Source organism: Lolium perenne, chromosome 2, assembly GCF_019359855.2.
Source record: "Lolium perenne isolate Kyuss_39 chromosome 2, Kyuss_2.0, whole genome shotgun sequence".
NCBI classification, from domain to species: Eukaryota; Viridiplantae; Streptophyta; class Magnoliopsida; order Poales; family Poaceae; genus Lolium; species Lolium perenne.
In genome coordinates, this window is record NC_067245.2 from 324,163,200 (window position 1) to 324,183,745 (window position 20,546).

General features: G+C 42.7%; 1 pseudogene; it reads right to left on the reverse strand.

Moving 5' to 3' along the window:
- Nucleotides 1-388: 388 nt before the first annotated feature.
- LOC127329699 (leucine-rich repeat extensin-like protein 7) lies at nucleotides 389-11,154 on the reverse strand (annotated as a pseudogene).
- Nucleotides 11,155-20,546: the final 9,392 nt, after the last annotated feature.

Consider the following 20,546-nt stretch of genomic DNA (forward strand, 5'->3'; position numbering starts at 1 on the left):
AAATAACAGAGAAGTAGCACCAGCTATACCTACATGTTTCTGTGCTATATTGTGTTGTCAAGTCTTAGATAGTCTGGTGTGCTCAAGAACTGTCGGTATATGTTTGGTTTGGGTACTTGGGTTGCTGATAGGCTCTTGTCACTTGGTGGGCTGGGCGAGCACCCTCCATTTGTGTCTTCTCTCCATCACGCCACTGAAGCCAAGCAATAATCTAGTTGCTAACTTTGCAGTATTCCACTTTTCACCAATGTATGAACCAATAAAATGCTACTACGCTACTAATAGACCAATCAATAATATATCAGTGGGTAATAATAATCTTGTATCATGTGGAATGTCTACAATTCCATTATTACCATTCTCTCTGTAAAACCCGAAAAAATAACCAAAAAAATTACAGTGTATATATATATACGATGACTGAAATCTCTGTACGGATTCATCCTGTTGGATCGATCCATCAATCCATCCATTTTACACCACCACCAAACCAATTCCACAATCTAGCCACTGCAAGCGCGCAGTACTCTAACAATTACCGCGGTGATCGAGCATCAGTAGTGCTGGGCGAAGCATCCATGCCCGTCGCAGTGCACCAGCGGTCGGTGCAGGAACGCCATGCACTGGTCCGTCGGCCGCCGGTCGGGCTTGCCGGCGATGCAGTTCTGCCGGTCGTCGTTGCGCCGGAGCGTCGCGCACCGCTCTGGCTCGCCACTGAAGTAGTTGAACGAGTAGGTGAAGTTGGAGAGCCGCGGCAGCGCGCAGATGCCCTCCGGAATGTGCCCGGACAGCTCGTTGTGCGCCACGTCAAGCTGCTCGAGGGAGCGCAGCCCGACCATGGACTCTGGCAGCTAGCCCTGCAGCTGGGTGAAGCTGACGTCCAGCATGGTGAACTCGCGCAGCGCCCTGATCTCCGGCGGAATGCAGGACCTGATGCCGGAGTAGAGCAGGACGAGCTCGTTCAGCGTGCTGCCCATGCGCCCGATGCTCGAGGGGATGCAGCCGCGGAGGCGGATGTTGGCGAGGACGATGACGGAGGCGGTGGAGTTGCCGAAGTTGTCCGGGAGCTCAATGTCGAAGTGGTTGTTGTTGATGAAGAGCACGTCGATCTTCTTGTCGAAGATGGCCGGGGGCACGGGGCCGCACAGGTTGTTGAACCTGATGTCCACGAACTTGACGTTGGGGAGGCAGAGGATGTGCTGCGGGAAGCCGCCGGAGAGGCGGTTTTTGCTGACATCCAGCTAGTAGAGGAGGCTCAGCTTGGGGAGGGAGTCCGGCAGGCCACCCGTGAAGCGGTTGGAGTTGAGGTGGAGGACGGCGATGTCGGTGAGGAGGCCGAGCTCGAACGGGAGCGTGCCGGCGAGGTCGCCGTGGTTGAGGTCCACGCCGGCCATGGTGCGCGCGCAGAGATCGTCGAGGGATGGCGCGCAGAACACGCCGAAGTAGGCGCACACGTCGTGGTCGCACCAGCCCTCCGTCGTGTTCTTGGGAGTCGTCGGTGATGGCCTTCTTCAGCGCCTGCAGGGCCACGTACGCGCGGCTGCAGCCCGCGGGTTGTTGTCCGCCGTCTGCGTCGGCGGGTGGCCCGAGCAGAGCAGCACGGCGGAGAGGAGGAACACGGCGGCAAGGAGCAGCGGCGACAAGCAACTCCGAGTTTCCGTATTTGGGCTGATTGTTTGCCAACTCTAGCTTGTGCGTGCTGTGTTTGGAAAAGCAAACAAATGCATTTGAGGTACTGCGATGGTTCCATGTTGTATCGTGTAAGGGCGTTGCTCCAAAATTAAACCTACTCCAACACACACATGCATCGATCCTCCAAATGGGATGGGCTTGCAACTTTAATATTTCGTGTGTGTCGTAGCAACGCAACATAACTTAACAAATCATGTGCTAGACTAGTCCTTGAGCCCGGGCGATCACCGCTTCCCACGGTATGGTTGTACGATTCAGTTTTCAAAATATAGTGGCGGGACATGCCGTAACAACATACAACACAGGATGTCTGAAAAAATTGCATGTGTAACTGCTTGTATCATCCAAGATAAAAAATCAATTGTTGTATCAAACAATCATCTATATGCCTCTAAACACAGCGCATGGATTTCCCAGGTTTTATTGCCTACCTAGCTTAGCATGTGGAGTCACTTGCTTGTTGGACCGTCCCTCCACAACTCCTATGGTATCACATGTGGTGAGCTGCTTGGTTTCTCATGCAACAATGTGTGTGTTCTTTTGTTTCGGTTAAAGGCATGCATGTGTTGGTTAAGACGTTGCATGAGACATGCTCTTGGTGTGACGGAAAATCCTGCCGGCGTTGGAATCTTCAGCCCACATGCATGCTCTCTATATCAACAATGGTGTAGATCAACGGTTTGGGGGGTGTGCACAGCTATGCACCAAGTCATGTGGCTATTTCCCATATATATATATATATATATATATGGGAAATAGCCAGCTAACCACATGGCTAGCTGTGCACGTCTATCCAACCGTTTGATACCATATAGAGTAAATTTGAACCGTGGATGAACTTGACGGCGTTACTGCACGGCACGGCAACCGCATGTCCCTATTCAACAGGAAAACGAGCTATGGTCCACCTCCCACGGTCCCACCACACCTCCCATCGTGCTTTTCACCCACCAAAAATCCCGCACGGCTCATAGAAGAATTCCAGCATCCCCTTCCGAATACTCCGTCGAAGCAACGTCAGCGCCCCTCCCTCCCGATCCACACCACCGGCTCTCCTGCTGTGCTCACCACCGGCGCCCCCTTCCTGCCGGACTGGCGGGCTCGCACTGGGGCGACGGAACGAACGGCGGTCGGCCGTGCGCGTGGCCGCCTCTGCATCGATCTCGCTGCGGCAGAGGAGCTCATGCACCTGATGCGGCGGCGCAGGCCAGGCTCCCTCCCTGCCGGCAACACTGCAGTAGCGTAGCCTTCTTCACGCTGCAGCAGCACCGCAGGCCGACGCAGCCCAGGCCGAAAATCCCCGCCATCGCTTCGAGCCCCACGCCTTCGCGATTTCCGGCCGACGGGGATGGAGGCTGCGTTGGGACGCGGGCGACCGCCAGGGAAGGAGGCGCGCCTTCTGCGGGGGATGCGGTTCTGCCGGCAACGACGGAGGCTGCGTGTGGACGCGGGCGGGCGCCGTCAAATTGCCGCAGACCTCCTTCTCCACTGCGGGGCGGAGAGCTGAGAAGTTACGCCATGGTGGTGTGGGTCGTCAGGAGGCGTCCTAGTTCGACCGGCTCTAGCTGCGGCACGCGTGGGGATGGGGCCGAGCTCCTTCGACCCGGTGGTCCACGTCCACCTCCCTGTCGGCCGCTCAAAGACAACGGCGCGGGGCAACCAGGACCGGGCATCTTGACTCCCCGCGCGTGGATGGGCTGCCGGTGCTAGCGGAGCAGGTGCAGCGCGTCACGACCGGTGAGGCCGCGAGCGGGGTCGCTCGCTGAGGATCTCGGTGCAACGCGTCAGCGAGGCCTGGATCTTGATGGATTTGTGATTTCCCATTCAAGTAGCCTGAATCTTTATGTTCCTGCTGCTCTTGCCTTCGCAACACATTCCCTTTTTTTAGTTGATCTGCACTTTGCATTTTGATTCTAATATTACTCGGCTAGATTGTAGTGTCGCTTGTTTTCTTTAGTCCAGATCTTGATTTCTTGGATTTCTCTCTCCTGTTCATGGATTTATTTTCTCTCCTTATTATGAATTCCAGCAGAGGATTGATGTGTTCAAGTTGGATTTATTCTCTTTCCTTCTTATGAATTCGAGCAGCGGATTGATGTGTTCAAGTTGGATTTATTCTCTCTCCTGCTTATTAATTCCAGCAGCGAATTAATGAAGTTCTCATCCGTTTATTTCTGCACAAAATTGTTGTTTTCAAGTTGGAGACCATGCACACTTCTGTGATTGACTTGTTATCCACTACCCGACCATGGATCTGCTGCCTGAATTCTTCTAGTGGTGGGCATCTCGATGCTGCTTCCTTCCTCAATGACGTTGGTGGCAGACGAGCAGGTTGTGGTGTAGGCAGCGTGATCACTCTCGTTGGAGAGGCAGGGGAGGGGCAAGGGCGCCACAGGAGGGGATGCAAAGGAGGAGCACGATCTCATTCTCGATTACGGGGTTTTGCTCTGTGCTTAGCACATGGATTTGATGTTGAATTTTCTTGCTGCTTCCCTAAGATGGATTAGTCGATGTTTCTGTAAATTTTAGAGCCAGACGAATAAATTTGAGTCTAAAAAATGCTACTATTTGCAGATTTATATGAGGAATTACTGGTTGTTTCTGTATATTTGACAGCTCCGACAGTTGCATCTCCGGCAAATGTGTCTGTTGCTGATCCAACCTGTTGAGGACATTGAGTTGGAGTGGTGTAGCCAGGCACGGATCCATTTTTGTTTTTTTCCTTGATTAGTAGCAATTTGGATTTCCGAGTTGCTGTCTGATTTGGTAAAATATGGCCCGATACATTTTTACTCTGGGAATAGATTAGCAAATTAACATGTCCCAGCCAAAGTTAGTAAAAAATTCCAGCTAGCATGTATTGTATGTGAATCATCTGATAAGCCTGTAATATATGTGAATCTCAACATTCCAGCCTCTTTGTTTTTGTTACTGTCTTACTGCCATTAATGTCATAATTTTTTTCTCAACATCAGCTTGCTATTCTGTATGATCCACTCTTCTGATGCAATAAAACTTGTGGTTCTAGATATATGATCTCTGATGGAAACGCCGATATGGCTATAGGTTTTGTGCTAGAAAATGTTAACTTCCCTGCTAATCACTCGCTTAATTTGATATCCTATTAAAATTTTCTTCTTCTATTTTCATCGTCAAATCGGGTAAGTCTGGATAGCCCTTGCACCAAAATACCCCACTAATTACTTCCCTTAATTTTCACCCCTAAATTTTCTCGACATAATCATTGTGTGCAAGGTTGGAGCGGGAGGGGTGAATGCCATTTTCTATTAATTAACTAGTGCACGCCATGCAGAGGGTTCAAATTTCAAACTGTCCCAGACTACCAGGGACTCTGACATCCTCCTGCATAATGAAAACAAGCACGGCTCACATAAAGAAAGAGGACGGCTGGGTAACGGTGATAGACGGACGCACGGATCTTTATGCACGATCTAACGATGACCACTTGTACTTCTCTGGACACGGTCTTGGACTTCCTCGAAACTTTTTGCAGTGTGCGTTCGTACTTCTCTGTGTTCTTCACAGAATCGATGTTTCTGTCACGAAATCGATCTGTTTATTGTTTTCTAGTGTCGTAATGATTTTTTCTAGCAAGTTTACACCATTCCGCACACACGTATTACAACTTTTGCAAGATTTAACAAATTTATGGATGGGATTGATCCGCCGCCATGTCCGTGGCGTACTTATTCCGCTAATCCAAATTGGCGTCTAGATCGTTGTTTTTAACGTGGAATTCGAGTTCCATTCGCACCAGTACGCATATATTAGTGAATCAAATGCTTAATCTGGTTGCAATTTTACGAGAATCGCTGATTCGGTAGTTGCCCGTGGAGAGCTCTTCCGCCGTTCTCAGTTCGTCGATTTCTAGTCGATTTCACTTTTTGGTTTGTGTTTCTGTTAAATTGATTTGTTTTTAGCCTTCAAATTCATACTAGAATACTCATTGAATTACTAAAAATCGAACTGGAATTCGCGATCGAATCCGTTGGCAGGTTTGCGTTCCGTGCGCCGTCCGATCATGCGGGTGTGCATGAGTTCATCGTTTTTTTCATGAATTCTTGTTTTGATAGAGTTATAATAGGCGTTATATCGTTATTAGCTCCAGATATACTCATATATAGTTTGTTTGTTTGGATTTTGATTCCGACCTATTCGTCAAATGGACCGATCATCTATGTGACAAACTGAACTTTTCAGTGTACCGAGGTTGTACTTCCCTTCCCTGTAGCTTTTGTTCTTTCTTTTTCTCCGTTGCGATCTTCATGCTTTTTTAGATAAGGTTGATCTTATCCTTCTGCTTTTTTTGTAGTTCTATTGTTAGCCGTGCGGATGGATAATTTTGTTGGTGGTTTGTATAGTGATCTTCTTCGTATCCGCGCCCGTACTTCTCGGCATGTCCAGCTGTACTTCTGTTAGATAATGTTTATCCTCTATGCATGTTTTTCTCTATTCTGTTCACGCCTATATAAGTGTTCTTTTCTCATTGAGCGTAGCCATAAACTTGATCAGATTTTTCTTCTTTCTATCGTCTCCCAATGGCCAAAACTCCCTTCTCCCACGAATACAAACTTCCTTGCCATGGCACAACTGAGATGAAAGTGTTGTACACCAACACGACATCTAGAGTCGAGGCATGGCTGACTTCAATTGAATCTACCCTTGATGCTTCTGAAAGGAAGATTGTGGGGATAGATGTTGAGTATGATAGGATTAGAGGATCCAGCTTGAATCCGAAGAAGGCCGCTGCCATCCAACTTTGTGTGGGCACTGAAGTTTTGGTGTACCACATTTGCCATGCTGATGAAAGTAGTGAGAAGTTGTATAATTTCCTATATGGGTACTGATACGTCTCAAACGTATCTATAATTTCTTATGTTCCATGCTAGTTTTATGACAACTAGCAAAGTGGCCCGCGCACATGCGCGAGCATCATATTATAAGTTCTTTTTTGAAGTTTTCTACATTTGGGTATTAATTGATTTTAGATTTAGTTTCATAAATATAATTCATAATGAAAGATGGAACATTTATATGTCGACTTTTATTGTAACAAAAACATATGTATGTGACGTATGTTGGTTTACCAGCAAGGATAAATCATACATAATTCATTCTTTTCTAGTCTGATCAAGCCTCGTCAGTGGATTTATTTTGAGACATGTCGTTTTTCTACATTGTAATATATCAGCATATAGAGTTCACAATTTCCACTTACATAACGCAGCACCTTCTTTTGTGTGCATTCTCTATCCTCCTGGATATACCATGATTGGGATCCAAGTACTTGTTTGAGTACCGAATATATGGCATATCCCTTAATTATTGGTTCAACTCATAGATACATGTTGGAAAATTGGAAAAATTAAGTTGACCACTCACTATATATGTGCATGTACAGGCTCAGGTCGATCTCATTTCATCGGCATGCAGACTATGCGGTTCTCGAGGCAGAGGTTTGTGTTCTCCAGCCTGCTAGCTCTCTCTTTTGTTCGGTCATCTTTTCATTTAGGACCTACTGCAGGGATGTCTAAAGAACGATAAATATAAACTTTTTCCTTGGCTAAACTTATTTTATATACTTCTAGGTGTACATACTCCCACATTTAATATACCCCTTATACGAGTGTAGTATACCTCGTTATCATTCTCATTAAATTTTACTATTTATTCTGATATGCCTCAATACTATTACATTTAAAAAGTATCATTGGAGCCCTTAGTTTTTTTAACATACCATTTTATGTAAAAAAATGCAGTATATATGCAACGTATGTAGTCTCAGATATTATTTTTCGTAAAATTCACTTTGAGGTGTCTAGTATTTAATAATGAAGTATATTAGAACTCATAAAGTAGTATAATTCATTTATCTATGTAGTATATTTTGACACGGGAGTACATGAGGACAGACTCATTTTCCTATATATATATCCGAACTGCATAGCGATCGTTTAAATACCTGTCTGCATAGCGCTTTGTAGTACAGACTCTTACCATGACCAATAATGCATTCAACTTTAGGTGACTATCCGACAAAGATCAACAAACAAATACCATTTGAAGGCAAAAACGCCAAGGCAATACATGGAGAAACCTATCCAAAACTGAACATATACTACAGAAAAAGGATTAGTATTTGTAAATGCTCTGCGTTAATCAGATGAATGCACTGCAACATTATAACATAGGAAGCAATATGTATATATACACGGATTTTGAAGGGAGGATTGGTATTAGCATGGGTCTTGCGATGCAATTTCCTGATCAGGTGACTGAGTTGAACAGTACAAGAGAATGCAAAAGCAGGTCACATCATATTAGATATTTGAAAAAAGGGAAATGTAGATCGTGAGCATCCTAATTATTTATGGCTTATTGATGTGCAAACATTTGTCAGGAACAAAAACTGGCCGCATAGGACCCCTCTCGATACCACAGCTTGCCTGGAGCCTTTCGCGCGAATACACCATAAAATAGAATTTCAAAAAAGAAATCATATTAGTGATTATAGATAAGGGGAGATTCATGTTTTGATCAAAGAAGAGGCCGCTCTTGATTGATTATCTTTCATGCTATGAGGAAAACTTTTCCCAAGAGTTTCTCATTCAATTTTATTGGAATAATAGTTCAAAAAAACATTATTGGAACAAATTATCAGCAGATTAATTCTTTATCACCTGGAATTATAATGTCCCCCAGAATAATAAGGTTTTGCTCTTACAATTATGAAAATCACGCACTATAATATTAACTTCAGTAAGCATGCACGTTATCTTTGGTCTCATGTCATTGCCAAATAAAGTAGAGGCATATTCAACAAAAAATTTATTTATTTACTTCAGTTAATTATAAGATTAAAAAACAGTGATGTGTGCCATCCACTCAAAATCCTTGATTTTGAGTTCATTTCTACCGCAACACTTATATACTTCTACCACATGCAGAGCGACTAAGAATTTCTACTCCCTAGTGGTTTTCAAATTTGACAAAAAAAGGTCTGAACCGTGTCTACATAACGTCTTTAAGCAGCAATGTAGGCACTTCAATATATTGAAAAAAATCGAATTGTTAGAATGACGAATTATGTTGGGGCACTGGCTCAACTCCTAAACATTAGTGTTCATGTTAATATGGTATAGAACTGCGAAAAGGAAGGTTCTACACTCTCAGGTGACTCACCTGAAATTACTAATCCCGACATGCAGTCCGGAAATGTAACATTTCTTTTTAATATATCTTCGGATATGTTCAGACATATGCTTTTAATCTCAATAATTTCTGAGATAACACGTGGACATAGACAGATCAGGAAAGCATACCAAATCATATATGCTTACTAAAATTGTTAGCATTAATAACTTTTTGGATGGTATTACATTGTTTTTTGTGGGTAGCTTGGCTTACCTACCAATCTTCTTGATGCATGCAAAATCTTTATTCGCTTGGGTGTGAGGACGCGTGCATCAAAATGAAATCAGCCAAGCAAAGATTAAACAGACCGCAAACCTCCTTGATGCATGCAAACATCTTGGTTTGCCTGGGTGTGGACTGTATTGCAAGCAGCCGTGTACCTCATCCAGCTAGTCCAATATCCTTGATGCATACAGCATGTACCTCGCCCTGCTGTTCCAGGTCGAGCACCAGTGTACTAAAACTGGGCAAAGCAAAGGCGACCAGATGAAAGCGACCAGGCAGATCAAAATAAAAATCCAAACATGAAGAAGCTAGGTATCAACTTTTGCTGAAATTGGGTACCTATGATGTAATAAATAAGCATTCAGAAGTTAAATAATGCCATGGAAGTAATGAAAGGATAAATAGATTTTTTCTGCAAAACAGACTGGCCTGGATGTATGGAAGAACTACTCGATCTGGATTTGCTGTAGGGGTGTCCACCAGAAACTAAATATAAACAGATAAAATCAATACCGAGTGAGATTAATGATTGGGACATACTGGTGCCTACAAATCTTACCAGTATATAGCTGGATACTTGCACACGTGATGGTCTGATGGAGTACAAATCCCCACAGAAGTACATGACAGACAATGATTTGCAGTTCCGATCGGTGTAGTCAAACCTGGGCGAGGGGAATAGTTGCGTTACTGCCGAAGGATTAAGGTAAATCGTAAGTTGTTGCTTGCGCTCAGCCGTCTAGGAGGAGATAGCATATGTGAGTTTAAAGACTAACCTGGATTCATGTCATTCAAACGAATCTCGGCGGTGGAGAACGTGGCCTCAGAAGCACATGACTTCCGCAGCTTGTCGGCACGGATGGAGTTCTTGAAGAGCGAAACAAAAGTTTGATAGCAGAAAGTTTCGTAAAAATGTTAGGGTTTGGTTGGAGTCTGGTTTGCTTGGCATGCGCCAACGCAAACGAAGGAAGAGAGGTCAGCTTGACGAAGGAGGGTGCACCAGCGAAAGGACACATAAAAAAATAGGTATCACCAAATTTTTAGAGAATAAACTGTCTAATTCTCAAGAGTCTGATCCAACCTGAACATTTCTCATTGGGGCAGAAAAATGGTCGATGGAAGAGGGTGCAACAATTTTAATGATTTTTCGAGAGAAATATCAAAAGATAAGATTTTTTTAGTGAACAAACTTCATGCAGATTATTTTTTCTAGAGAATAGGAGTAGAAGTAGTTGTGACAAATATTTTTTAAGCATCCAAAAGGGCGTAAACTTACACAATCCATCATGAATCAAATCCCAGCTACTTCTACTCCTATTCTCTAGAAAAAATAAGAACATAATAGGACACATAATAGTTATTTGTTTGATTATTTTTTAGATAATTTCTCTGGAGAAGATACACACGGCACGTACCTGGCTATGATTATCTCTATGACGTAGGTCATTGATCCGATCTTGATCTGGGCTATCACAATAGTAAATCTTTGATCCTTCGAGCATGCTGCATCTGCTTGGTGGTCTGATGCGTGCACGAAGCAACCAAAATTGAAGAGAAATCCGATCTCTGGTTCACCACATCCGGCCGGCCGGTGGCGATTAGTTTTACTGTAGACATATATATGAAGCTTTTCTGAAAAGATTATCTCTATGAAGTAGGTCATTGATCAGATCTTGATCGGGGCTATCACGATGGTAAATCTTTGATCCTTCGTGCATGCTGCATCTGCTTGGTGGTCTGATGCGTGCATGAGGCAACCAAAATTGAAACATAAAGCACTGATCTGCATGCACATGGAGTGGGTTGGCCAGCCAACGCACCGAGGCGGCAGAGATGGCGTTGACCAGGATCGGTTTTCTCTACCCAGCCGCCGGTGGCCGCATCTCCAATTTTGTCGTGCTTCCTTGAGACTTGAACGCCTCCACTTCTTCGAAACGTGAATTGGTGCAGCTCTCCAGATCGCAAGTCGTAGGCATTCTCCTTTTTGAGCGATGGATGCATCGATGCAAGATTCCCATGCATCCTGGCATAGAGCAAAGCATGTGGAGCTGAGACTCCTAGGGTTGAGGTGGAGCGCGTTCTTGTTGCGGCGGCCGCGTTGTTGTGGAGAAAAGGGAAAAACAAAATACCTGATACGTAACTCTGTTGTAATGGCAATGGTGGGTAATTTTTTAGCTTAGTTTAATCTAATGGTTAAAGATGTTCCATCAATTTATTAAACGGCCAGATGTTTCTGATTATTGTGGGATTTTTAAGTTAATTCTCTTAATTCTGGTTAGCCCTTAATGTACTTTTAATATATAATAGATACTCACATGTTTTATATACACTTTATATCATTTTGATGCATTTTCAGGCACTAACCTATTAACAGGATGCCGAAGCGCTAGTTCCTGTTTTCTGCTGTTTTTGGTTTCAGAAATCCTACACAGGAAATATTCTCGGAATTGGACGAAACAAAAGCACACGGTCTTATTTTCCACGGAGCCTTCCAGAAGTCCGAAGAGGAGACGAAGAGGGGCGACGAGGCGGCCACACCCTAGGGGGCGCGGCCCCACCCCTGGCCGCGCCGCCCTATGGGGTGGGCCCCTCGAGCGTCCCCCGACTCTGCCCCTTCGCCTATTTATTCTCTCCGTCGCGAAAACCCTAGTACCGAGAGCCACGATACGAGAAAACATACTGTGACGCCGTCGCCGCCAATCCCATCTCGGGGGATTCAGGAGATCGCCTCCGGCACCCTGCCGGAGAGGGGAATCATCACCGGAGGGCTCTACACCACCATGCCCGCCTCCGGACTGATGCGTGAGTAGTTCATCCTTGGACTATGGGTCCATAGCAGTAGCTAGATGGTTGTCTTCTCCTCTTGTGCTATCATGTTTAGATCTTGTGAGCTGCCTATCATGATCAAGATCATCTATTTGTAATGCTACATGTTGTGTTTGTCGGGATCCGATGAATATGGAATACTATGTCAAGTTGATTATCGATCTATCATATATGTGTTGTTTATGATCTTGCATGCTCTCCGTTGCTAGTAGAGGCTCTGGCCAAGTTGATACTTGTAACTCCAAGAGGGGGTATTTATGCTCGATAGTGGGTTCATGCCTCCATTGAATGCGGGACAGTGAGAAAGTTCTAAGGTTGTGGATGTGCTGTTGCCACTAGGGATAAAACATCAATGCTTTGTCTAAGGATATTTGTATTGTTTACATTACGCACAGTACTTAATGCAATTGTCTGTTGTTTGCAACTTAATACTGGAAGGGGTGCGGATGCTAACCCGAAGGTGGACTTTTTAGGCATAGATGCATGCTGGATAGCGGTCTATGTTCTTTGTCGTAATGCCCTAAGTAAATCTCATATTAGTCACCATGATATGTATGTGCATTGTTATGCCCTCTCTATTTGTCAATTGCCCAACTGTAATTTGTTCACCCAACATGCTATTTATCTTATTGGAGAGACACCACTAGTGAACTGTGGACCCCGGTCCATTCTTTTACATCTGAAATACAATCTACTGCAATCAATGTTCTCTGCTGTTCTTTGCAAACAAACATCATTCTCCACACCATACGTTTAATCCTTTGTTTACAGCAAGCCGGTGAGATTGACAACCTCACTGTTAAGTTGGGGCAAAGTATTTTGATTGTGTTGTGCAGGTTCCACGTTGGCGCCAGAATCCCTGGTGTTGCGCGGCACTACACTCCTCCACCAACAACCTTCACGTGGCCTTCATCTCCTACTGGTTCGATAACCTTGGTTTCTTACTGAGGGAAAACTTGCTGCTGTACGCATCACACCTTCCTCTTGGGGTTCCCAACGGACATGTGCTTTACCGTCACAAGCAACTCTTTTTCTGGCGCCGTTGCCGGGGAGATCAAGACACGCTGCAAGGGGAGTCTCTCACATCCAATCTCTTTACTTTGTTTATTGTCTTGCTTTACTTTATTTTATTTTCTGTCTTGTTTGCTTTCTTTATATCAAAAACACAAAAAAATTAGTTACTTGCATTTACTTTATTTGCCTTTTGTTTATTTCATCATGCTTCCCCCTAAGTTCACTTTGAAAGATATATCAGTAGGGCATGGGTCTATCATTGGAAGAGATAATATAGAAGACTTTTTCACTCATGTTAGTACAGTTAAAGATTTTGAAGATAGATCCTTGGTAGAACTTGCTCCTACTTATGAAATTGCTACTGCCTCTTTAGTACACATGTTGGAAGCTAGATTTGTTAATCTTAACCCTATAATGCAACATATGTTTCTTACACTCTCTGATATGGAAGAAGGAGAGAAGAAAGATTTTGTTTTAGAAACCCTTCTTAAAGAATTTGGTGATGTAGCTAGAGAAGCTAGAAAAGTCTTTATTCAACATAAGATGCTTGGCTTTTATACCAATTTTGCAAATACCCTTGAAAAGATGGAAAAAGATAGACTAAAGTACACTAATAAAGTCAATTGTGAGGGGGAGATTAAAGTACCAATACCTTATAAGCTCATAGGAATGCATGAGGCACTAGAAAAGAATTTTGATTGGATTGTTCCTGAAAATTTATTTGAGGAGGATAGTAAGCCTAAAAGTAATGAAAGAGGAGCCTCTGAAACTTACATAGATAAGATACAATGCATTGTTGAGAAAACTCCCAACTCCTCTGTTGATGCTTCTTCTTTTGATAATACTTGATTTACACTTTCTGTGCCTAGCTGAAAGGCGTTAAAGAAAAGCGCTTATGGGAGACAACCCATTATTTTATTTCTGCAATTTTTGTTTTATATTTGAGTCAAGGTGCTTGTTACTACTGTAGCAATACCTTTGTATCTTTACTTTATTGCATTGTTGTGCCAAGTAAAATCTTTGATAGAGAGTTGATACTAGATTTGGATTTCTGCGCAGAAACAGATTTTTAGCTGTCACGAATTTGAGCTGTTCTCTCTGTAGGAGAATCTAAAAATTCTGTAAAAATTCATGAGTAATCCTCAGATATGTACGCAACTTTCATTCAATTTGAGCTTCTTCATCTGAGCATGTTAAGTGCTTCGAAAAAATTCGTCTTTATGGACTGTTCTGTTTTGACAGATTATGCCTTTTATTTCACATTGCCTCTTTTACTGTGTTGAGTGGATTTCTTTGCTCCATTAACTTTCAGTAGCCTTGGGTAATATCCAGAAGTGTTGGGAATGATTGTGTCCTCTCTGAACATGTGAATTTTTGATTATGCACTAACCCTCTAATGAGATTGTTTTGAGTTTGGTGTGAAGGAAGTTTTCAAGGGTAAAGAGAGGAGGATGATATAATATGATCAAGAAGAGTGAAAAGTCTAAGCTTGGGGATGCCCCCGTGGTTCATCCCTGCATATTTCAAGAAGACTCAAGCATCTAAGCTTGGGGATGCCCAAGGCATCCCCTTCTTCATCGACAACTTATCAGGTCACCTCTAGTGAAACTATATTTTTATTCCATCACATCTTATGTGCTTTACTTGGAGCGTCTGTACGCTTTTATTTTTGTTTTTGTTTGAATAAATTTGGATCCTAGCATTCCTTGTGTGGGAGAAAGACACGCTCCGCTGTTTCATATGAACACTGGTGTTCTTAGCTTTACTTTTAATGTTCATGGCGAAGGTTGAAAACCGCTTCGTTTATTGCTATTTGGTTGGAAACAGAAAATGCTTCATGTGGTAATTGATATATTATCTTGAATAATTTGATACTTGGCAATTGTTTTGAGCTCTCAAGTAGATCATGTTTAAGCTTTTGCATCATGTGTTTTAAACCTATTAGTGGAGAACTACCGTAGAGCTTGTTGAAATTTGGTTTGCATGATTGATCTCTCTAAGGTCTAGATATTTTCTGGTAAAAGTGTTTGAGCAACAAGGAAGACAGTATAGAGTCTTATAATGCTTGCAATATGTTCTTATGTAAGTTTTGCTGTACCGGTTCATACTTGTGTTTGCTTCAAACAACCTTGCTAGCCAAAGCCTTGTACTGAGAGGGAATGCTTCTCGTGCATCCAAAACCTTGAGCCAAAACTTATGCCATTTGTGTCCACCATAACTACCTACTATGTGGTATTTCTCTGCCATTCCAAGTAAATTGCTTGCGTGCTACCTTTAAAAATTTCATTCCTTGTCTTTGCAATATATAGCTCATGGGAAAGTAGCTTAAAAACTATTGTGGTAAAGAATATGTCGCTTATGTATCTTATTTCTTATAAGTTGCTTGTTGAGCGGTAACCATGTTTCTGGGGACGCCATCAACTGTTCTTTTGTTGAATATCATGTGAGTTGCTATGCATGTTCGTCTTGTCTGAAGTAAGGGTGATTTGCCATGAGTTGAATGGTTTGAGTATGCATATTGCTAGAGAAGAACATTGGGCCGCTAACCAAAGCCATGTATCATGGTGGAAGTTTCAGCTTGGACACTAATCCTCAATCTCTTATGAGAATATTATCTGTTGTTGAATGCTTAAGCATTAAAGAGGAGTCCATTATCTGTTTTCTATGTTGTCCCGGTATGGATGTCCTCAAGTTGAGATTTATCAAAAACGAGAAATCAAATGCGATCTATCTCCTTGGACCTTTGTACAGGTGACATAGAGGTACCCCTTTGTGACACTTGGTTGAAACATATGTAATGCAATGATAATCCATGGAAATCCGAGCTAATTAGGACAAGGTGCGAGCACTATTGGTATTCGATGCATGAGGCTTGCAACTTATAGGATGTTTTATGCATAACACATATGAATTATTACTACCGTTGACAAAATTGTTTCCATGTTTTCAAAATAAAAGCTCTAGCACATGAGCAATCCCTACTTCCCTCTGCGAAGGGCCTTTCTTTTACTTTATGTTGAGTCAGTTTACCTACTTCTTTCTATCTTAGAAGCAAACACTTGTGTCAACTGTGTGCATTGATTCCTACAACTTGCTTATTTGCACTCATCATATTACTTTGTGTTGACAATTATCCATGAGATATACATGTTAAAGTTGAAAGCAACTGCTGAAACTTATATCTTCCTTTGTGTTGTTTCAAAACCTTCTATTAAGAATTTATTGCTTTATGAGTTAACTCTTATGCAAGACTTATTGATGCTTGTCTTGAAAGTACTATTCATGAAAAGTCTTTGCTATATGATTCAGTTGTTTAGTCATTATCTTTTCCATTGCTTTAAATCACTTCATTCATCTCATATGCTTTACAATAGTATTGATCAAGATTATGATAGTAGCATGTCACTTCAGAAATTATCCTTGTTATCGTTTACCTACTCGAGGGCGAGTAGGAACTAAGCTTGGGGATGCTTGATACGTCTCAAACGTATCTATAATTTCTTATGTTCCATGCTAGTTTTATGACAATACTCACATGTTTTATATACACTTTATATCATTTTGATGCATTTTCCGGCACTAACCTATTAACAAGATGCCGAAGCGCCAGTTCCTGTTTTCTGCTGTTTTTGGTTTCAGAAATCCTACACAGGAAATATTCTCGGAATTGGACGAAACAAAAGCCCACGGTCTTATTTTCCACGGAGCCTTCCAGAAGTCCGAAGAGGAGACGAAGAGGGGCGACGAGGCGGCCACACCCTAGGGGGGCACGGCCCAACCCCTGGCCGCGCCGCCCTATGGGGTGGGCCCCTCGAGCGTCCCCCGACTCTGCCCCTTCGCCTATTTATTCTCTCCGTCGCGAAAACCCTAGTACCGAGAGCCACGATACGAGAAAACATACTGTGACGCCGTCGCCGCCAATCCCATCTCGGGGGATTCAGGAGATCGCCTCCGGCACCCTGCCGGAGAGGGAAATCATCACCGGAGGGCTCTACACCACCATGCCCGCCTCCGGACTGATGCGTGAGTAGTTCATCCTTGGACTATGGGTCCATAGCAGTAGCTAGATGGTTGTCTTCTCCTCTTGTGCTATCATGTTTAGATCTTGTGAGCTGCCTATCATGATCAAGATCATCTATTTGTAATGCTACATGTTGTGTTTATCGGGATCCGATGAATATGGAATACTATGTCAAGTTGATTATCGATCTATCATATATGTGTTGTTTATGATCTTGCATGCTCTCCGTTGCTAGTAGAGGCTCTGGCCAAGTTGATACTTGTAACTCCAAGAGGGGGTATTTATGCTCGATAGTGGGTTCATGCCTCCATTGAATCTGGGATGCTGGATGAAAGTTCTAAGGTTGTGGATATGCTGTTGCCACTAGGGATAAAACATCAATGCTTTGTCTAAGGATATTTGTATTGTTTACATTACGCACAGTACTTAATGCAATTGTCTGTTGTTTGCAACTTAATACTGGAAGGGGTGCGGATGCTAACCCGAAGGTGGACTTTTTAGGCATAGATGCATGCTGGATAGCGGTCTATGTTCTTTGTCGTAATGCCCTAAGTAAATCTCATATTAGTCATCATGATATGTATGTGCATTGTTATGCCCTCTCTATTTGTCAATTGCCCAACTGTAATTTGTTCACCCAACATGCTATTTATCTTATTGGAGAGACACCACTAGTGAACTGTGGACCCCGGTCCATTCTTTTACATCTGAAATACAATCTACTGCAATCATTGTTCTCTGCTGTTCTTTGCAAACAAACATCATTCTCCACACCATACGTTTAAACCTTTGTTTACAGCAAGCCGGTGAGATTGACAACCTCACTGTTAAGTTGGGGCAAAGTATTTTGATTGTGTTGTGCAGGTTCCACGTTGGCGCCGGAATCCCTGGTGTTGCGCCGCACTACACTCCTCCACCAACAACCTTCACGTGGCCTTCATCTCCTACTGGTTCGATAACCTTGGTTTCTTACTGAGGGAAAACTTGCTGCTGTACGCATCACACCTTCCTCTTGGGGTTCCCAACGGACGTGTGCTTTACCGTCACAAGCAGGTACCGGTACACATTCGCTGGATTCTGCACTGCTGAAGATCGTAATGTTCTTGGTCGTTCTCAATTTTATATCCATAATATCAAGGACATCCAGATGATTTGGAGAGACCCGGACAACAAGAAGAGGACGTAAGGTCTGAAGGATGTTGCTGCAGCCATTATAGATCCATTTTACATGAAGATGAAAGATGGATTTGGTAGGACGGAGCATAGCATGTGGGCTAATGCGCCTCCCCTCCCACCTAGACATATTTTATATGCTGCTAGGGATGCATATGTGACCTACGAGGTGTATAGGCGTTTGGATATTTTCGAGAGAGGATTTTTTCTCTCTACAAACGTCCCGAGAAGAAACGTGGCAGGGATTGGTGAATACCTTAAAGTAGTTTGATTAGTTTTCCTTATGAAATTTATCCAATATGTATTCCATTAGTTTTATATAGGTTCGTTTTATTTTATCATGTAATCCGAGTTTATCCTTAATAAAATTCATTTTATTTGTGTGAACAAGCATGTACTTCTTTTTTATTTTCGCTACAGTACATCATGTTTCTTGTCATTTTTCACGCAACTAAAGGTTTATTATTCTTATTGGAACTCAAGATTCAGAGTTTGTACTTCTTTGTTTATACTGCAGTACTTCCTCTTATTCAACATTTGTACTTCCGGTTGTTCCTCTGGATTTGTTACTGGAGATCAAGATTCATATGTTGTACTTCGTAGTTCGTCCTCCTGTACTTCTTCCGCCTACACTCTTGTACTTCCTGGGGGGGGGGGGGTCCCCCATATATAAAATCTAATATATATTTGTTACAGGAGATCAAGATTTATAGGTTGTACTTCATAGTTCTTACTGCTCTACTTCTTGTGCCTCTACTCTTGTACTTCCTGTGTATTTTTGTTATTGGAGATCAAGATTCATAGTTTGTACTTATTTTTTTGTCAGCTCGTACTTCTCTTCTTTGCATTCTGTACTTCCCGCTCCTTTACTATATCCTACATAGGATATGCTATTTGATATATTTTTTTTATAATTCAAGATTATGAGTTTGTACTTTGTTTTTTTATCCTGTTGTACTTCTTACTTTTTCAAGCCTGTACTTTTATTCCTGCAGATTCATCTATGATATATATATTTTTTACTTGTATTCCTGCAAATTAAGCTTGTACTTACTTGTACTTGAATTCTATACTTCCTATCGTGTATGCTTGTACTTCCTTTTTGCTGGCCTTTGTTGTTGAGGCTGTACTTCTTTGACTGACAGGCCAGTTAACGGCCCAGTCGGGCTTTTCTGGCCCAGTAAGCAGGCCGGTACATGTGCAGCATTTTGCGGGTGGGACTTTTTAGTCCCACCTCGCTAGTTGATGAGCGTGGCGAGTGGTTTATACGGCCGCGTCCCGAGTGGTTGCCAATCGTCCTAAATAACCTGCATTGCGCTTACACACGGCGCACCCTTTCTCTGACCTGTGGGCCTGGGTGGGCCTATCGATGCCTTGTTTCGGGAGTGCCTACAAGTCAGTTGACTTGGTGATCGCCAAACGTAGTCTCGGGCCTACCCAGGTGGTCAATTTTTTTAAAAAAAAATTTGAAATAATAATTATGCAATAAATTTTTTTGTTCAATTTTTAACAATTTAACTTAATTTATTTTTGTTTATTTAATACCTGTACTTCCCTCTTAATCTGAATCCGTTGTGTACTTGTCAATAGGTAATCTTTTTAGTCTCATGTTAAGGCTAGAACTTCATTGGAATTCATCTTGTACTTCCCTGTACTCTAAACATGTACTGCTGGTATATATTTTTGTTTAAGTTTTCAATTATTGTATTTTCATACGCGGTAGCCTCGGTGTTAGGGTACCGATGGTTCGTCGCCATCGACGTGATAGCGTCGACGAGCGACGAATCATCGGTACCCTAACACGCTTCGAGGCTTCGACGCCCGTCGACGCTAACCCGTACGATGCGTTAGCGTCGACGGGCGCTGAAGCCGAGCCGCTATAATACATTTCGTTTTTTTTGGTACATTCGCATATACTTATAGTTTAAAGGTTGGATGGTGTAACAAAACAATTTTTTTTATTGTTATGCAAAAAAAAGTTTGTTTATTAAAATTACAAGAACATAACTAGAACTTTTTATGAATATGTCTTGTACTTCCTTCCATATTTTATTTTTAATTGTATAGAGTGGTGATGATTAATTGAAATCTCAAATTTAATATTTTATATATAAATTTTATTTGCACTGTTTGCTTCACTGTCCTGTACTTCCCTTCTTTTTTTTCTAGTGGTAATTACAAAACTGTGGTAATTGTTTTTTGGCCCAGCCCAAAAATTTCAGCCCATTTAAATCTGGCCCGGTGGCGTCCGTATGCGTCTCTTACACCATAACTTGCAAGTTGTGCAGCCATTCCGCACGGTCCGCACGGCGCAACTCCACCTTCCCCACTCTCTCGTCGCTTCCTCCTCTCTCTCCGTTTACGGTCGCAGGGAGGAACT